The sequence below is a fragment of the Cydia fagiglandana genome, chromosome 12 (genome assembly GCF_963556715.1).
Source record: "Cydia fagiglandana chromosome 12, ilCydFagi1.1, whole genome shotgun sequence".
NCBI classification, from domain to species: domain Eukaryota; kingdom Metazoa; phylum Arthropoda; class Insecta; order Lepidoptera; family Tortricidae; genus Cydia; species Cydia fagiglandana.
In genome coordinates, this window is record NC_085943.1 from 11,517,740 (window position 1) to 11,537,719 (window position 19,980).

At 37.4% G+C, this 19,980-nt stretch overlaps 1 protein-coding gene and 1 non-coding gene across 2 annotated transcripts in view; one reads left to right on the forward strand and one right to left on the reverse strand.

Annotated features, from left to right (window-relative positions):
• The window catches only part of LOC134669661 (furin-like protease 2), a 337,125-nt gene that overhangs the window by 282,699 nt on the left and 34,446 nt on the right, over positions 1 to 19,980 (forward strand). The window lies entirely within an intron of this gene.
• Positions 7,435 to 7,505, reverse strand: Trnag-gcc (transfer RNA glycine (anticodon GCC)). Its single transcript has one exon. It is a non-coding gene; the product is annotated as a tRNA-Gly (tRNA).

Below are 19,980 nucleotides of genomic sequence, written 5' to 3' on the forward strand. Positions count from 1 at the left end.
GATAGAAGTAAAAATTCGTAAATAAATCGTTCTACCTATAAAAGGAATTGTTCTATTGCTTAAAAAAATCATTGGATAAAGAGTGTCAGATATTGTACCTATCAGTTTTCCTGGAAGAGCAATGCAATTTTAGTCATTAAGGTAAGACTATGGCTCTTCAGTATTATTATACACCAACATCCGTTATCCTTTTTGTCCTTTATCCACGTCAAAAGTGTCATAACTTTTCCCCTGTTTCGACAGAGGCTCGCTCCGTCGGTGACGTCACCTCACTTCGCTCTCGTGTATTTTCGTGTCGTTTTTCACGCCGCATGCTCTTGTCGTTAATTTTCACGATTGAAGTGTACAGTCAGCTTGAAATGAACAGGTTTGTGCACCGGGCGAGGATAAATGGGCAAGATTTTAATTTGATTGTAAGTTGAATGACATTACATAATGTTGTTGCTGAGCAATTACACGAAACATTTCAACTAGCTCAAAATGCAACTGATTTGTCTGATGTAGGAAAATATTAATGGAGTATCAGATGATGAAGGTTGATAACCACTATAGTTCGTTTTTTTTAGCATTAGAAAGAACTTGCAAGAAGGTAAGCAATCTTGACATGTCTTTTAATTGAAAAACGCTTATTAAAAATCAAAAACTATTACTTATGAAAGCGGAAGAATATAAATGATCGTATTAGATTCATAATTGTTACATATTTGCCGTAACTTATTTTTAAAATGTGTTTTTCAATTAAAAGACGCATCAAGATTGTTTACCTTATTTCTAATGCTAAAAAAAACGAACTATAACCAAGAACGACAGGTCGAATATTGAATCGATTGTTTTGACAGTGTTTAGGCGGCAGCGGAGGATTAGTAATGTCACAGAATAAATAATAGTACTAGGTACAGAAGACTCACTCTCTAACAAAACGTGTTGGTCACAATCAGCACAGATATGGCCGCTAGGTGGCGCGCGGCTTATGGCAAACCCCAAAATAGGGGTCGAAGTTGTTCTTTTAGCTACCTGTAGCAAAGCGACGAAATCGCGGAGTGAGCCACGCCTGGTAATTTGGCTAATATAAATAACTAAAAGTTATTTAGTTAATATTATATAGTTATTTTAGTTTAGACGAGATGTAAACTCAAGTATACCTAGTGTCCCCGAGTTTAACAGTCATACTAGATGATGCTATAAGCTATACGGCGCCATAATGTTTTGTGGTAACAGAATGGTGAAACGTCAATGTTTGGCAACCGGAGTTACCGCTTGATATACGGAGCCTGTGAGTCTACATCTAGCCTTAGAGCTCGTGTCGGATCTGTTACGGAACACTGAAAAGGATCCGGTAGAGTGTTACGCAAATAACATTAATATGTAGTTAAGTTCGCGTTAACCGGACCGCAGTTTACAGCATTCAGCTCTCCGTGGTACCCGTTTTGGGTAGTTACTGTAAATTGTGGCCGCGGCGCGGTTATTAAACGATAACGCTTTATTGCATCGCTGCAGTTAGCCCGGCCGATTGCTATTACAAAAGGGCTATCATGTCGCTACGTATACATACACCCAAAAGCCAAAAGTATGGAAACGACGTTGTTTTCTTTAATATCACATGTTTCTATTACTGGTAACCAAAAACTTGCATTAGGACCATCCCACATTAGCTAGCGTCTTTTGAGCGTCTAATCAGCGATATGGAAAATTGCGTCGCTGCGCAGTTGCGGTAACGTCGCTTCGAGTAGCAGCCATAGAGTTGACTAGACGCCGACGCTCAGATAACGCTAGTGTGCAGGGGCCCTTAGGCACCCTAAGGATTAAAATACACTATATGTCATAGCTTACGATTTCTTTTGCATAGAACTCCTATTTAGATTCTGGGTAAAATAGTCATGTACATAAAATGGCTAAATACCTGATGTGTACATATAATTGTTGAGTGCAAGTGGTGTAAAACTATGCTACACCTTTAACTATGGAGACAATCATATGTGTTGTAATTTTAGTTCATACTATTATATATAAAATGATCAGCTATTCGTAAAATAAATATTCAGCAACATTTGCAAGAAAATTCCTTTTACTTTCGTCGCAAAGTCATGAAAAAACTATGTGTAGAATACCTCCAGGCAAAATCAAGTAATTTCTTTGCTCGCCCAGCTCAAGCCACGGCCCTACGTAAGCCGGGGGATTATCAGCTAAGCCCCGAAGTCCTGTTCGACAGATGCCAGGTATATCATTATAATCGTTTACCAAGTTAACGGCGCGTTTAGACCAGTATAAGTTTCCAAGTAGTTGTTATATTTCTAGAGTTCACCTTACGCTGGATGACCTGAGATTGTACTCGGCGCGTAATATGCAGTCAGGTGTGCGGATTACTCGGTAATCAGTACAAGTGGACTGTCTTGGCCGTCTTTTTGTCTTGTTCCTAATTCTATCGTAATTAAAGGCGTAGGTCTACATGGGACAAAGAAGTGTTTTCAATGAAGATTATTTAATCAAATCTTACAAAGGTGTTAACCCAAAACCTACATGGCGTCTAAAGGTTTTGGCGTTCTTGAATGAGTCGAATAAAGACACTACTTCCTACAAGCCCTGGCCTTATTTACTCGTGTTTTACTTGCCTCCTCCTAGTCCTGCTCCGCCTTGCATCGGTTTCCTCACCACTGAGGGTCGTGGCCACTTCTAGGGAACAGCTTCACTTTGACAATTTGCCGCCACCTCTTTCTGTCTGTCGCCGAATGCAGGGCACCAAAACCAAAGTGGATAAAATACGTAGTCGAAATATACCTAATTAGGACGCAAAGTACCTACTGAATGTAATTCAAAAGTACTTCATTGTTCATAAATATGACAATAGCTAATAACTTCAAACAGTGACACAACTTCAATCGGAGGGATCTTCATAAGCAGCTACGAAATTCTGAAGAATGTAAAGCATCATGGCTCCTCCAATAAATCTAAGTTTATAATGATGTCCGAGAAATAGACCGTAATCCGGGAGTATTCTGATTATAAAATTAGATAAGGTTGTGATATTGATAAGATAGAATTTGCTCACTTTAATTCACTATGAATCGTGTCATTGTCTTTTGGCATCTCGCTCGTACCTATATGTAGGTGCGCGCGATTCTCAATGCGAATAATGTCAAGGCCGTGTCATAACAATATAATCACGATTACAAATTGTTAAACCAGAATACCGCTTCAGATATTAATTGAGTCAGAACAAAGCAATTGTATGTTATTAGAGCGAACGCTCGGAGTCCCTTTGATTCACGCTTCTACTCACCGTTTAATATTATTGATATTAATGTGAAATATTATTTGTTTCAGGTAATAATAGCTCTGCAACCAGTAGAATACTCTTCGAGGCTTCTAAGGCACGGGTTCTAAAGTACCTATTGTTCGTGTCCCCACACAACCTGATGACGATGACGGTCGGATGTTTTTGTATAAAGTGTCGTAGTTATGTTGAAGTAGGCAATCGGGTTTCTTAAATGTCTTCATGTAGTAGTTTGATGTGTATAATTACTACGTACCTACTAAAATACCAAATGACCTAATTGTATTGTGTATCCCAAAGTTGTTTGTGATAAAAGCCCGGGAAAAAGAGGAATTCCCTTTGGCCGCCTTTAAAACTGTCATGGCAACCAGTCGTGAAAGAAAAACATTTTACGAAGTTTTTTTAGACATCCAACTTTTACAAGCACTCTGCTTGTAAATTGGTGTTGTAAACGTTTGATGAATTTTTGATATTACCTGTAGTGAATACTGGTACCTAATGAATGTTGTTGACACAAATTATATTATTTTTTTAAAATTATAATGATATCCTGCCAGATGTATCCGTCGATGGCAAAACCTGCATAGTTAAGTAGGTAACACAGACAAAATATCCTCCAGACTGAGCATAGTCGCGCTACCCCCTCTGCCACGCATACGGCGAATTATCCATGTTCGAGTCGAAAGTGTCTTTGTGTGACGTCCGTGTCTTTGAACGGACCAATCACGGCACGGGACTTCGCTCACCTCGTCCCGCGCGCCCCCGTATTTTTGGCATCATCGGTTTCATGAAATAATTGCTCTAAACTCGGTCTAGAGGCTTCCTAGTCTATGGTAGGTAATTAATAAATTCTTGCGTGACTGGACTAGAGCGTGACTTGTATAATGCGCTCCACTCACTATCAGTATAGTGTCATTATTTTGACATTTCTTCAAAAATATTAAAAATGTTTAATAACTTCATTATCGTCCATCATTCTTTCTGTCATTTCTGATTTCATCATTCTAATCAATTCACTGTCAGTATAATGTCATTTCTAGTATCATTACTTTGACATAACTCCAATACTGACGGAAATTATTAAAATAAACTTCATTACTTGCCGTCATTCCCTCATGACACTCCCTACACTATCACTAAAAACGTCATTCCGTCAAAGTAATGTCAGTATCCATGATAGTGTCGGGCCGTACTAAACCTAATTTGGTTTTGAACGTTAGCAAAAGATGCAGTAAAGTACACTAAGCTTACATAGGTGTAGGAGGACTTGGACCAAAATTTTTGGAGCTGGTAAACAATAGACACTAAAGAGGTGTCTTCACTAAATATATTCCATTTCTAACTTAGTCTTTTAGGCGGACGCTTTTGAAGTCTGAAATAATAAAAAAAATTACGATTTTATCGTGAGTCCCGTAATAAAGCGTTTATTACGGGACTCACGATAAAATCGTCATGAATTAAAAAAAATACCTTAAGTCACAATCCTGTCACGTCCTTTTACCCATCTAACTGAACTAATAAAGCACTAGAACTCAAAAACAGTTCGCTCCGTCGCTTACAAATGGCATACAAATCGAGTGCACAGCATCATTTTCTTTACCGGCGAGATGCTATCAAAGGCGCTTCTGAGGAGAGCCCTCGGCATTAGCTTGGCGGATGAATGGTTGAAGGCAAAAACTCTAGGGTTGATATTCTAATTGCTTTACCGAGCGCATGCCTTGAAAAAAAGGATAATTCAAATTAAAAATAATCTCAATCTTAACTAAAACAATTTTACACAGACCGACCGTCCCAAAATAGGCTCAGTTAGGCTTATATTGTGGGTACTAGACGATAATATATATATGTAATATATAAATTCTTATATACACATAATTTGGTTTGTGACTAATAAAACGTTGAGAAAATGGTCGACTCGTACTTACCTACAGGTTTGCACCGATATATACGTACGCATCTACGAAAGCTTCGGTCACTTAGTGTATCGACGCAGGTCAAAGTTCTAGCTGAGTTAAATATAGGTACACAGGATAAAAAAAGATAAGATTTATTGTTTAACTGTGTTACATAATACAATTAAGAACCAACAGTTTACCTATCGTACATACGTACATATAATGACCACGGATTTCCACTTGCTACGATCCTGACATACCTCTTTCGTTTCCTTCACATTCATAACATTCCTCATACACGCTCGCCTATCACCTTATACCTTTACGAACGGTAAAAACCATACAAATTATTTGTCACAGAAAATTTGGATCAACTTTACGTTCACTAAGTAGTTCTTTATGTTACAATTTCTGGTAATGTTGCAATTTTTATCGGCCAACCTTTTACACCAAAATCATGGTAAGCATAATTTTAATAACGCCTAGTTTCCACTCTGAAGCCCTACTGCGACATTAAGCTGCAAAATACGAGGAATTGCGAAAGCCTTCTCTGGCTGCGTTCTAAAATCCGATCACAGATACGATATCGGAGCTGGACAGAAATAAAAGAACTATTTGCGAATGCTGTACCTGCTGGTACATGGAAACGGTCCAGCCTCCGACAAATTTAAAAAGGATAGCTAGGATAGGCCCAGGCTAAAAACGTACGGATTAAAATTGTAAAGCGAAATAGCATGTGCTTCTAATCCCAGTAATAGTCAGGAATGATTTGGTCTACATATATTTAGACAACGTGTTGCTATTATCATTTTTAACCTTTATTGAAAAACGACGCGTATGATATAGAGCTGGATAAGATTAATTCAGTGCTGATCGTTGATGCATATCTACGAGTAATATTCCTAATAGTCGATAATTAAGATAAGAAAATGTCTTAATATTTACAGTAGCGACAGAGCACCGGAAAAACGTCTTCTATTACGGATCCTTTCCGTAAATAAACATACTCTCAACTCTCAGTGTAATGCAACGTATCAAAAGGGTTGTTACTCAAGTGTGCATTGAGCGATCGCGGCGATATCGGTTATCGACTGTTTACCTACCAAACCTCGTATCTATGTAACACTGTCATTGTAAAACCGATCTACTTTTATGTTTGTTAAGGTTCATATTTAACTACGAGATGCGATATAGAAGTGAGCTTGGAAAAGAAGACGTCAATATAAAGCGTCGATAGAATACGAAGAGGTCTCCGGCAGACGCTCTAGACTGACATTCCCATTTACAAAAATTGTTCCAGTATCAGCTTGAGCTTCCGTCGCGTGTAGTTCTTACAGAAATCGAGGTAATGTTATACTAGTTATCAAGTTTAGCGTTAGGTGAGAGAATGCCAGTAATCACACATTCGTATGCAATTTATTCGCCATATTGGCTCAAATGAGCTATGTTATGCTGTCTCCATTTATACCGAGGAGATTTTACCCCTTCTGTATCATACTTTGAACCAGGAGGCCGAGTCAAGGATACTATCAAACAGCTATGGGGACGGTGAAGTCAAAATTGCAACAAAGTCTTCTAGTCTTCTGTTCAAGTGTGAAATTATTCTGTAATTGTCTGTCTTCTCTTAGTATCCGATTGAAACCAGATTTTTTGCCGAAACCGGAAACTTCTGTCGGGCATTATCGAAAATACGTCCTGTCAGTTTCGGGTGGCCGAAAAGTTCGGCATTATTTGGCTTGAACCAAACCTTAACTAATTTTAGTAGTAGGTAATGTAATGTTCTTTTGCAATTTCTAAGTAAGGCAAGTAGTACGTAAGGCATATAAGTATGTAATTTGATCTATATCAATTACGAAACATTTTAGGCCTTACTTTCACAGTTCAATTCCGAACCTATAAAATACGTGAACGATACTTTCCAAGACGTAATGCCTGTTGTAACTTTAGTCTCGTATTTCAGGTGTGTCGTTTCGATGCAAACTAGAAAATTGCATACATACCTGATGTTTCTACGGCGGTATATTTTAACGCCATACTTCCCGCCTTACACCTCACTCCGAGTAAGTGAATGCGCTCTTTGAATATGAATTCGGTGTCTCCATGCGCTGTTTTTAAATTTATCGCGTTTTATTGCAACTACTAAAGTGGTTTGCTTAGGGTAGGAATAGTAAGATTTTGTATTTAGTTGTATAAGTTTTTATTTTCTGTTGGAGTAAAGTAACAAAGGCGAAACAAAATATCTATATTTCCTATTTTTGTCAAAAAACCTGCATCGGCCGGGACTCGAACCCGGGCCGCCCGCGTGGCAGGCGAGCATTATACCACTGAACCACCGATGCTTGGAGTGGTTTGTTGAATTTAGTGTTCATTATCAGTATCACCGTATTGCATTTCATGTTGCAAAATTTTTGAATGTCATTACAAATGATGCTTATAGCCTTAAACATAAGTCACATAACTCACATGTGTAAGCATCATTTGTAATGACATTAAAAGTCGCAAAATAAAGGAATTCCTATACCTAATTTATTACCGTCCTATTTATGGTTAATAAACATTTTATTTATTCACATCAACACATGTGCAGATTGTGATTGTGAAAGTATTTTATTTTCTATAAATATTAGATCATCATCATCATCATCATCATCATCATTTCAGCCTATATACGTCCCACTGCTGAGCACAGGCCTCCTCTCATGCGCGAGAGGGCTTGGGCTATAGTCCCCACGCTAGCCCAATGCGGATTGGGGACTTCACATACACCTTTGAATTTCTTCGCAGATGTATGCAGGTTTCCTCACGATGTTTTCCTTCACCGAAAAGCTAGTGGTAAATATCAAATGATATTTCGTACATAAGTTCCGAAAAACTCATTGGTACGAGCCGGGATTTGATAATATTAGATAGATAATTTAATATTAGATCAGTAACACGCTATAATCTATAGGTTTTATAAATGGTAGGTATAATAACCTGATTAATTAAATTCGCGCTGACCCTTTCATGACTTCTACACATGCCTCTGGGCCCGATTCGGATTTTGAAATAGACATCTATTAGATATCTTTTAGACATCACCAAACTACGATAACGATATGTTCAAGATCTAACCTGTCAAATTTGACATTTGCGCGATTCTGGAGATACTCTTGAACGATTACCACAGGATATGACTTAGAGATCCAATTCACATCTAATAGATATCTTACTCTATCTAACGTAAAAGTAATATGGATCTAGTACGTGTCGTCTCTTGTGAATATCTTGAAGTTCGAATACGGCAGTCTATCTCTGGCGCAATACCTACCTATACATAAATAGGCATTTCATACGTTCGCGCGTACTCACAACTTTGGTGTTTTGAATAAACATGATGCAGCATTGGTTGGGCATTTAGGATTGAAATCGAGTAGGTATAATCCGTTCAAAGCTAGTTGCGCTAGCCAAGCTGCATCCTGTTTTAGATCTGTTCTCTGTTCCTTTAACAAAACACTAAAATGCTCAATTTCCATACTGCAAACTGTTAGATAGAAACGCGCCATATCAAGTTTCACACACTATTCGCCGAGTTTCCATTTCCGACCTCTTGTTAAATCCACCTGAAATTTCATTTCGTCTGGTTTAGGTCGGAAGCAAAATGTATGAACTGGGCAATAAGCTAGGGTTAATAATGGGTAATATTGCCCGAAGTCTGCTGGAAGAAACAAGCGGGACCCGATATTAAAGGACGATGTGGATTAACACGTTGTACCGGTTATTACTACCTGGAGTGGAGCCCTTTTCATCAAAGCTAATGACTGGAAATAGAAACGGAAGTCTCTTACTCTTTTTATTAAAAAGGTACTTACTAATTGTATGAAAGCTTTGTTTATAGGATCACCAACACAATTAGACATGATCACCAGCATTTGGAATGAAAGACGATTTCGTGCCCTACAATGGGATTTATATAGTCCGGTGATGATGAGTGTCATTAGGCTCCTCTACACGATGGGCCAGCGCCGGCCACTCCAATGGACGCAGCCATGCGGTGGAATGAGATAGCAATATCACTTGCTCCCTCTAACGCATAAATGCGTCCCTTGGAGTGGCCGGCGTTGGCCCATCGTGTAGAGGAGCAATAAGGGCTGATTTAGACATCAGCGCCCGAACTCGTATGCGATATCAGTTACATTGAGGACTATTGGTTACATTCAATTTAGCCGGCCGATCAAATACCGCAATGTAATAAAACTCGCATGTGAGTTCTCGGACCACCGTCTAAATGAGCCTTAAGATTTAAAAATAAATACTATCGCAATAAATGTTATTTAACACAATGCCCATCCGTTTCATGAATAGCGCTATCAAACAAAGAATGCTTGATTTTATCACTTCACACAGATTAAATGAATGTCGGTATTTGTTCAGCTGAACGGCATAATTTAATAGCATTGCTTTATGACGGAACGATCACCGTCGATAATTGAACGAATGAATGGCATCGTTAAATCTATGGCGGTTGAATCACGAACGAATCAGTTCGAGTCTGCCTTAACTAGGTCTATTGTTTCCATTTACCTATCTACTCGGAGTTCCGATCTTAATTTATTTTTAAATACAATTAAGTATGCATTTTCGCTAAATGGTTGCCCATGGCTAATGTGTCTGATAGATAGCTCCTAAAGGCGTAAAAAACAGTTACATTTTGTGCAAAACGGTGCTGCTCAGTTGGGCAGCTTCTAGCCTAGAGGTTTTTTGAATTTGGAGCGCACGAAATCTTTCACTATTAGGCATTTACTTAGGCAATTCTACTAATAGAATTGAAAACGAGTGGGCAATACCTACTACTAGATTCCCAATTTCTATTGCTCGTATTTCAAGAATATCGAATAACCGTTTTCCACAGATTTACGAATGACGAAATCAAGCGCACGAAATAAAAAAATCGCCCTCTGATCGACAGTAGCTAAATTTCGCTTCAGTAAAAAAAAAAGTTGCAGCTTTTCTTATTTCATGGAAATTTTAAATGCGCTGAATAGGCTCTTTCCTTTTTACAGTCTTTTAGCCGGTTTTTTCAGTCGGTTAAACGATAAATTAACCCTTCCCAGTTCATGTAGATAGGTAAACGAGTTATCAAAGCAGACCCCGCGACTTGGATTATCGAAGCAACCGATTATCGCTTCTAAAGCGTACTTAAATGTATCCAAAATAATAAAATATACGAGCTTTGTCTCTTTAAATCAAACAAGCGAGCATATATTATGGCAAATCGCGCTTCCGAAGAACAACATTTCTTTTTAATTTATCCTCTCGTCTTAGCTTGACTTTTATACTTTTTTATGATTCAATGGAAAAACCGGAGCTGAAGTGGTGGCTGTATTCTTTTTTGCAGCCTTTTTAATCCGTTGCCAATCTACCATCGCCCGACGCTGAAAAGGGTTTCAATCGGAGATAATAATTTGTCGGGGCGACACGGTAAATTCACTTTTCCCATTGTATGGTCAAGATACCTGAAGCAGATTTAACGAGGTTATCGAAGCAACGAAGGTTTAAGGCGTTATGAAAAGTGGAAGGTTAAACATAGTAAAAATGTCGAGCAATGACTCCACAGCAGTTTCCAAAACGCGCTCGAGAAAAATAAAATTTCGCTTTAATTTATACATTTGTTCATAAACTTTTTTTATGATAATTTAATGGAAAAACCGATATACGTACGTCCGAAGTCGCGGCGTTTTTTTGCAGCCTTTTTAATCCAGTACAGACCTAACATCGCCCGACGCTGACAGGGGTCCAAATCAGAGATATTAATTTGCAGGGTGCGCTGTAAATTAACTGTTCCCAGGCTGTATTGCCATGGCACTGAACGCAAGCGACTCGCACGCTTAGAACTCTTAAAGCAGGCCCCGGTTACTTTTTATCAACGTTACGTGCCTGTCTACCAATTGTCAAGATCACAGATAAGGACAAATTTTAGCTGTTAAAAATTTGTAAGCCTTTAGAATCATGGCATGTATCTTTCAGCTGGCCAATCCATGGACTTGATGATCATCCACTTCACCGTTGCTCAGTGGCTTCAACAAAGATTAACTTTTCATTCTCATCGTTTTCGCCATCTTGCAGAATAAAGTTGGCGTCCTTGGTTCTCTCGAGCGATCGACTCGCAATCTCTGAAAGCGATCGTAACAATCTCCGTGTAACCGAGTTACCCGGAGACTACGGAGGGCCGGATAATTTGTTAGACAAGCGAGTAATAATTTCCGACTGTTGTCCCTTTACGGCGACGTGTGCTGCCCTCGTCGGATTAGGGCCAGCGAGCGTTACACTGTCGCCTAGCAGGTTCCGCAAATTTGCTGATATTTCGAGCCTAGATGGAAGAATCCTCGCAGGACATCACAACTACTCGTATAAGAACAACCTCTATTTCGGCTAAGCTTTCTCGGTCATCTTGTAAGACCCTTGAACTTATTCCGTTTCATTTATCTTTCTCAGTAAGCAATCAGTTTTCCTCGTTCGTTTCGCATTCCATCTGGAGTTCACCAGCTTCTCTCAGGTCTGGTTTTCTGGGTTTGCTACTATTGAAGGTCTGACTTTTATCTTTTAGCCTAAGTGAAACCAAAATCAAAACTTAAAAGTCGGTAAAACCATACTCTACTGAAAATCGCAGTGACTACAACACTGTGTAACGCAAGGCACCTTTTATACATAACTCTTCACAACTGCACCTGACTTGACTTCAACCCTAGTCTGCCCTCCGCTCACGCATAATTAATATAATAATTAGTAAATAAAATAATTCGAAATAAGGTTTACAAATTGTCAGTAAACAATGTCGGTGGTACAAAACGGCTTATGGCTAGAGAGAGTTTCGACGATGATTAGGTAACGCACGACGTGATGATAATAGGCGTGGGTCGTTATCGTGAACTAACGTTACTTTGTGAAATTACTAGGCGCAGAACAACAAAACTATATTAGGTCACAGTAGCGGCCAAAACGATAATATATTGCGTCCATTGTTTACCTAAATACAGACATTATTTTTATATTTCTATAACATTTTTACCTTGCCAATATTATGAGTTGTCTCTTTATAAAAAAAATATGATCTACCCAAAAAAGAAGAATAAAATGTAGATAGTTATCTAATCTCGTTATTGTACGTACTGGATTTTTGGCATTGGAATCGTATCTTCTTCATCCAATTAGTTGAATGAGAATAATGAGATTGTTTTTACAGCTCTGTGCGTAATTGGCGTTTGCAGATGGCTTTCGATTGGCCTTCGATCTCAATTTACGACGTTGTGAATGGCTCTTCATCGTCACCGTCTGGGAATTTCGTTCTTATACCGGGTGTCTCTAAAAGTATTGATAATTATACTTAAGTCTTTAGCAGTCTTAAGTAGCTCATGTTAGCTACCTATCGATTGATGGATTTTGAAGATTGTGTCCAAATATTAGGAATAAAGAAAATCATTACCTATTCAAAGATTTTTGTGTAAATCTAGAGAAACACAAGCTGATGTCGCCCTCTGATCACACACTTGACTTGGGGGTTGATACCAAGAGCTGAAAAGTACCACAGTCCACTTCTTTGGAAAGATTTTTGATTAGTTTCTTTATTATATTTTATAGTCCTCATATTGACGGCAATATCATCAAATCGTAGAGTTATTTCGTAAAAAAATGTGACCTGTGAAAGGCGGTTTAAAAGCTCCCATACTGACCATATAAATTGCAAGATCTAATTTAATTATACACTAGACAAGACCGACTTAACTGATTTAGACAAGTCGTTTCGTGAATAGAAATCTAGCGGCTCGATTCGAATTTTAAGATATATCAGTTAATAGATCTAGAAACGATATAGATTAGATATCCAAATGTGACGTTTCTTTAAAAAAAACGTTGCTTTTGACACTGACACATCTAATCTATATCGCTTCTAGATCTATTAATTGACGTATCTTAAAGTTCGAATCGGGCCGTAGGTTGTTGACAGTCGCAGGTGAACTGATTGATTTGTGGACCGGCCGTGTTTGCTCTGGCGTTGCTGCCATTTCCGTGTGTGATACATGTTTGATCCTACCCAGTCTCTGTGGGCGCGGAAATTAACGAAGATTTAAGGCAATCTATTTTAAGTGTACAACAGTAGACTTTATTACGTTGCGATAAGGCATGAATGGTCAGGCTATGATGAATGCGAATATCGGCGGTTCATTGTTTATTTTGTACGTAGAACCGTGGGCATGGCGAATTTCATTGCAATGAATTCGGTCCGAATGCGTGTGGCGTTGTTGTGGTTAATTGATTTATTTAATCAAAATGTAAAATAGTACTAAACTGGATACTTTTTTTATTTGCTTTAAAGATAAACTTCATGGAATTAAGTATAGTAAAAAATAATAGTGGATGTTTGTAATCATTGTATTTAATTAACTTAAACTATTAAGTTCTTCTTGCTTATAGTGGTGTACAGTTTACCAAAACACATAAAATAAATTAGGTACTTTAACAATGTGACTTAAAAAATATCTTATAAGTGGACGTATTAATCAAACTTGTTAGTAAAGAAAATAATGAGTCGGATACATTACATATTACATGTAAGGAAGGCGCTTTTCCTATGTTTTTAACCCATGCCATCAAACCATCCCATTTAATGTAATTCAATACGGAATCTATGATAACTGATACAGTCAAGAAACCCTCCTTTGGTTACAATGAGCGCGAAAATTCTCATAAAAGCGCTCCTTAAATTTGGCATAGCTTACAGGGTTACACCATTCCGACGGAAATAACGAATCATATCGCACCTCCGACGTTACACAAAAATGCAATTATTGACGTGTTTCGACGCTGCTCTCTATCGTGACTTCTCCTAAGACGTATTATAAGTTTTTTTTTCTGAACAGTACAGAGGTTTCCAACATTGGCTTTTGGCGCATAGGTTGATGGCTTTTGTTGTTATTCGTGTGAGGCTGAGGCTATACAGCGCATAACACATTGTGATTTACAAGCTTAGAATCCTTGTATATAACATTATTCAAAGAATTCGGTGTCGAATTGTGACTGTGAAACGATATTCAATATAATTAAGGATAGTCAATATAATTCGAAAAGCACATCAAAGCAACGTCAAGTTTCATAAAGAGTCTTATTCTTTCTCAAGAACTTGTTAATACTTTTTGCAAGGAAAGCCGGATATTTGATGTAAAAGGTCATTTTATACGCAGTGGGTACTCGTGTACCCGATAAGTCGCAGTTGTTTTATTTTTTTAGGGTTCCGTAGCCAAATGACAATAAACGGAACCCTTATGGATTCGTCATGTCTGTCCGTCTGTCTGTCTGTCCGTGTATTTGAAGAGCGCTCCGAGACATAAGTTGGAGTTAAAATAATGTTATATGTAATTATTCGGATATTGATACAGGTAAGAACAACACCTGGGTTAAGAGGGACATTTGTATATATATTTTTTTGCTATCTTCCCCCATATTCCACTCCACCCCTAAGAGGATATATGATTTTAAAGCTAATTCAAATTTATTGTCAATTTATTTGTAATATGTAACTGTCTCTGTGACGTGTGTAAATATGAATATGAATACGTCGCCTTGTAAAAATGTATTGTTACACCTACGGCTTACAATAAAATATTTAAAAAAAAATCAGATCAGTGAAAGATAGATTGAGGTTAGTCGTGACCAGTATGAACCGTGAACCAAAAGTTTTTTTACTACTAATGATATTGCTAGCTTCGATTTTCCAGCTCACTAAAGCTAAGCTGTTATATTGAAAGTTTCATATACGCCGCAAACTTTCACTTACCACACACATAAAGGTTCATATTAAGATACAGCCCTCAGGCCCCCACATAAGTACAGAACTCTCCCCTGGATACAAGAGGAGTGGCCCCTCTGTTGTGGTTTTATTAAACTTGGGTAATTAATTAAAAGTTGTCTTTAAGAAGCACTCCGCAGTTGCCAGGCCCTTGCCTCGACCAAAGACATATGAGTAAATAGATCACGTAACTATTGCGTGCAAATAATTGCCTCGCAACTTTGCATTAAATTATTATGCTGCTTGATTGCCATATTATCTATTCTTTTCTTTATCTCAATAATCTGAACAATTAAGTGTGTCGTAGTCGTGTTTTGAGATGAATACCGATTCCGAATCAAGAGACAGCAACTGGTGGCCCGCTGTTTTGTCGCCCAAATAGCGTTTTGTTTAATTTTTATAAAAGGCCATGAGACTCACTTTTTAATTTTTTTTTTGTGGTGCAATAGTATATTTACTTTACGTCGGTGTGACATTTGTCCGTCAGTATAAAGAAAATTATGATTGACTGAATGTGACGTTATATGTCTGTAAGGTAATGCCGAAATTACCAACAGTCTATATAAAAACATCTTGGGAATAAGGAGAACATCGTCGATACATACTGTTGATCTGCTTACCGATCATGTATTTTGATGCTTACCCGTCTATTTAAATATATGTCTTAACTCTAGACCAATAAGTACCCTCGGCAATAGGCAACCGGGTATCACTAATTATTGCTAATAATTCTAATAAACACTTGAGAGGATTTCGAGCACCCAACATTCCAAGAAGCAAGTTTAGTGGAAATTATGACAGAAATTCTGCTTATAGTACAATTTCGAATAATTGACCTTCATTGCGGTTGCTTTGCAAAAGAGGCGAGACGTAGACGTAAAGAGGAGGGAGGGTTTGGTCTAAATTTAGAGTAGCTCAACTTGCTTACTCCTTAGGTACTCTGTGGGTTTGTAATGTTGTGTTCCTGAACATCAGGATGTTAGAGAACTCCCTATTAGGATGCAGTGTATTGCAAGAGTCAAGAGGATGAGTGCATTTGTCCTCCAGATTATTTCATGAATCAGCTAATAGAACTACATATTATAGCTGGAGCTAACTTCTGCCGGACTTCGTCTGCGTGGAAAGATTATCATCATTGATATAAAGTACCCTATGTCCTTCCCCAGGTCTTAAACTATTTTATTTTATTTAGAGTCGTGGATGCGGTCCTCGCTAGAGATACGGTCGGCCGGTTGCTCTTTGTTTAATTAAAGCTGTACTTACTGAACACATTGTATTAACTAACTCACATTTATAGACGGCTGACCACGACCAGTGAAACCTGCGTGTGTATTAAAATAAATACGCGATAGTCCCGTCTATAAATGTGAGTTAAGAAAGCTATATGTGACGTTCCATGGCAAAAGGTACCTTATGGCGGCTGGCGCTTACGTCGCATAGCGCCGCAATAATATTGGAGCGGCGTTAATAATAGCGTAAGCGCCGACCGCCATAAGGTACCTTTACCCGTGGGACGTCACATATTTGTTGTGTTTTCTGGTGACTTATTTTAGTGTTTGTCGGTTCAGTAACTGACAAACAGACAGACACTCGGATTTATAATATTAGTAAGGGTTATAAGTTTATACAGTCCTGGAGACTCCAGGCTGGAGTTTCCACTTACTATCAGGTAATCCGTTAAGCTTGTGTGCCACTTTCTTGATTAGCTACTGTATTAATAAAAATACAAATTTTATCCATTGATTGCACACTAAAATAAACGAAAATAACAATAAAAGCCCTCTCAAATCAGACCCAAGTCTCTTCGGTAAAGGTTTAATAGAGCGCATTTAACGAAAATAATAACTTAATCTAACATTCATATATAACTGAAAGAGTTTTTAGGCAAGCACGTAAATTGTGGTTCGGGTGAAAAATGCGGCCCTTGCAGAGCGAGCTGGAATTTTATTCATATCTCAAAATTTTAAGAACTCTACTTAGTTTTACGAGCGCTTAAAAGGCTTAGGTAAGTCTTTTGAGTCGCTGGTCGAGTCCTTTTTCGAGTCGTTTAAGCTTAATCCTAAAAAATACTTATTAGCTCTATAAAAAATATACCTACTTATGTGGCACAATGCACGTTACACGTTACCAATACCTGGAAGCGGAAAATCAGGGTAAATTAAAATACACGTAAATTAAAACACATTTGCTGCAGTTTTGACCGTAACACAGGAGACACCGTTGAATAAACGCAAACTTTATATCATCCCATTATTGCATACTTAATCAGAATTGTTTGGACTGTGAAATCGCGAGTTAACTATATCTTTTCGATCTTTTGTCAAAGAGTCTTTTTTTTCGTACACCAAGTATAAGAAAAACCAATTATAGTAAATATGCTCTAGAGACCCGAAATAATTTATGAACTGTCGCCCGCAGTATTTCTGGACCGATACGACCTACAAACTTTCAAAAAAGAGCATACCTACTACTTAAAGGTCGGTTCCTGTTACAGGTTTCCATGGGCGAAGGTTTTCATGGAACAATTCGTCTGTTCGGTTGCCTCCTATATCCTCCAGCCGCCCATACGTCAAACCTTGCCAAGCAAAATGAAATTTTATTTTGTCAACACAAAGTTCCAATTAGAATGGAACAGGAGACCTTTTTACAAGTCTCTGGGCGGCTAGAGGATATCATTAAAATAATGCATGAAGGAAGATGTCACTTTCTCCCTTGAGACTATCACTCTTTGGCAAGGGGAATACTGGAGGTTGAACTGTCTTACAGATTATACAGATATCGCTGCCGCGGTACTACCATAACGAAGAAGCAGTATTTATCGAAAGTTACGTTACATCCAGTGTTGGGCAAAAAGTAATTGAATTACTAATTAACAATTGCAATTACAAAATGTAATTCCAACAAATAATTTCCATTACATGTGGAAAGTAATTAAAATTTTAATTACTAATTACAATTGCAAAATGTAATTAGTAATTAAATTATTAATTACATTTTGTAATTAAAATTTGTAATTTAATTACTTTTTTGAATTACAATTACTTTTATAGAATGCAAGTTTTTGATCATCTTTATTTCCAAAATCAGATGAACATTTTGAATGGTTTTAAATTTGACTAAGCAACATTGTCAATGTTAACTTTGGTTGGACTGTAGCAAAGGGAGGGCTGGGACTTAGAATTTTTTTCTGATTAAGTGGTGTCATTAATAATTAAGATACTATTTTTAAATGATTGTAATGTGTAGATCACGTCAAAATAAGCATCTTTTACTGAAAAAACTTTTCTCTAAAATAAAAAATGGCTGAGTTAGACGCCTCCAAAGATTGATGTTTTTAAAGGGAGCTGGGACTTAGAAAATTTTCATCGCGAGTGGTGTCATTATGACATATATTTTAAATGATTGTAACGTATAGAACACGTTAAAATAGGCTACTTTTACTTGAAAAACTTTTTTCTAATATTGAAAATAGCGGACTGTAACAAAGGGGGGCCGTTTCTGGGACTTGGATTTTTTTTTGAGAAAATGAAAAAAACAGGGGTTTTAAAACAGTTCTTAATAAAGTTTTAGAAAAAAGTTTTTCAAGTAAAAGTAGCTTATTTTGACGTGTTCTATAAGTTACAATCATTTAAAATATATGTCATAATGACACCACTCGCGATGAAAATTCCAGCTCCCTTTAAAAACATCAATCTTTGGAGGCGTCTAACTCAGCTCATTTTTTATTTTAGAGAAAAGTTTTTTCAGTAAAAGATGCTTATTTTGACGTGATCTACACATTACAATCATTTAAAAATAGTGTCATAATGACACCACTTTGTCAAAAAAAATTCTAAGTCCCAGCCGCCCTTTGCTACAGTCCAACCCGAAAGGCACCTTAGGTTGGCGCTTACGTCATTATTAGCGGCGCTCCAATACTAATGCGGTGCTACGCGACGTAAGCGCCGACCGCCATATTCAACGTGGTTTGTCACATAGTACCATGTAAAGGTATGATTCCAGGGACAAAAAATATGTTATAACGTTATCCAGCGTATAATGGAATTCATAAAAGTTTTTCTTTATAATTACTCCAAGTAAATTTGTTCATATTTGCATATTATTAAAAAGGTAAATGAAAAGTAATTGAGTAATTTAATTACTAATTAATGTAATTACAATTGCAAATTACACAGAAAATTTAATTACATGTAATTAAATTTTATGTAATTCAATTACATTGTAATTCAATTACATGTAATTCAATTAGTAATTAAATTACACGAGTAATTAATTACGCCCAACACTGTTACATACGACTTTTTGGCGTTTGGAGTAACACAACGTATCTAGTTTTAACGAAACACTTAGTATGCTGCAAGCATTGGTCTTACCGACTAGTTTGCAATTGTGAAGATTTTAGTTTAAATTCCATTTAAAACTGTAAGAAGACTTGAGAACGTACTAACTTTGTTCGGGGTTTTCTTGTTTGTAGTATCCCACCTAGGCAAGTCTCCCGGACACCCCCAGTAGCAGAGATATATATTTGTAATCAACACTTACAATACATGGACATGTCTATAGTGTTACTTTCGAAAAGTTCGATTTGAAGAGTAAAGCTACCGGAAAAAAATATTTCAAGTAAGTTGCCTAAGGGAAACATAATATTTTGCTTAAAAGGAAAACTATCGTTTGTTGGGACTGACACTAAAGTAGTGAAGTACTTTTATATACAAATATTGATATATCTGTACAGTTTGCGTTCAAAAGTGTCTGCCACTGAGACAATCTCTCTATTAAGTCTTTAGAAAATGATAGATACTTTTGACGCATAGTCTGATACGTTTTGATGCCGATTGTACCTATGTGTAACTTAGCAACAGAAAACATCTCGGAGTAGATTGACCCTGGCAAAGTGTGCATTACGCTCGCAGCACTTATTAGTGCATTTAGTGCACATGAGATGTGTTTTTAAAATTTTACCGTTTGTATCTGCAATTGTATGCAAAAAA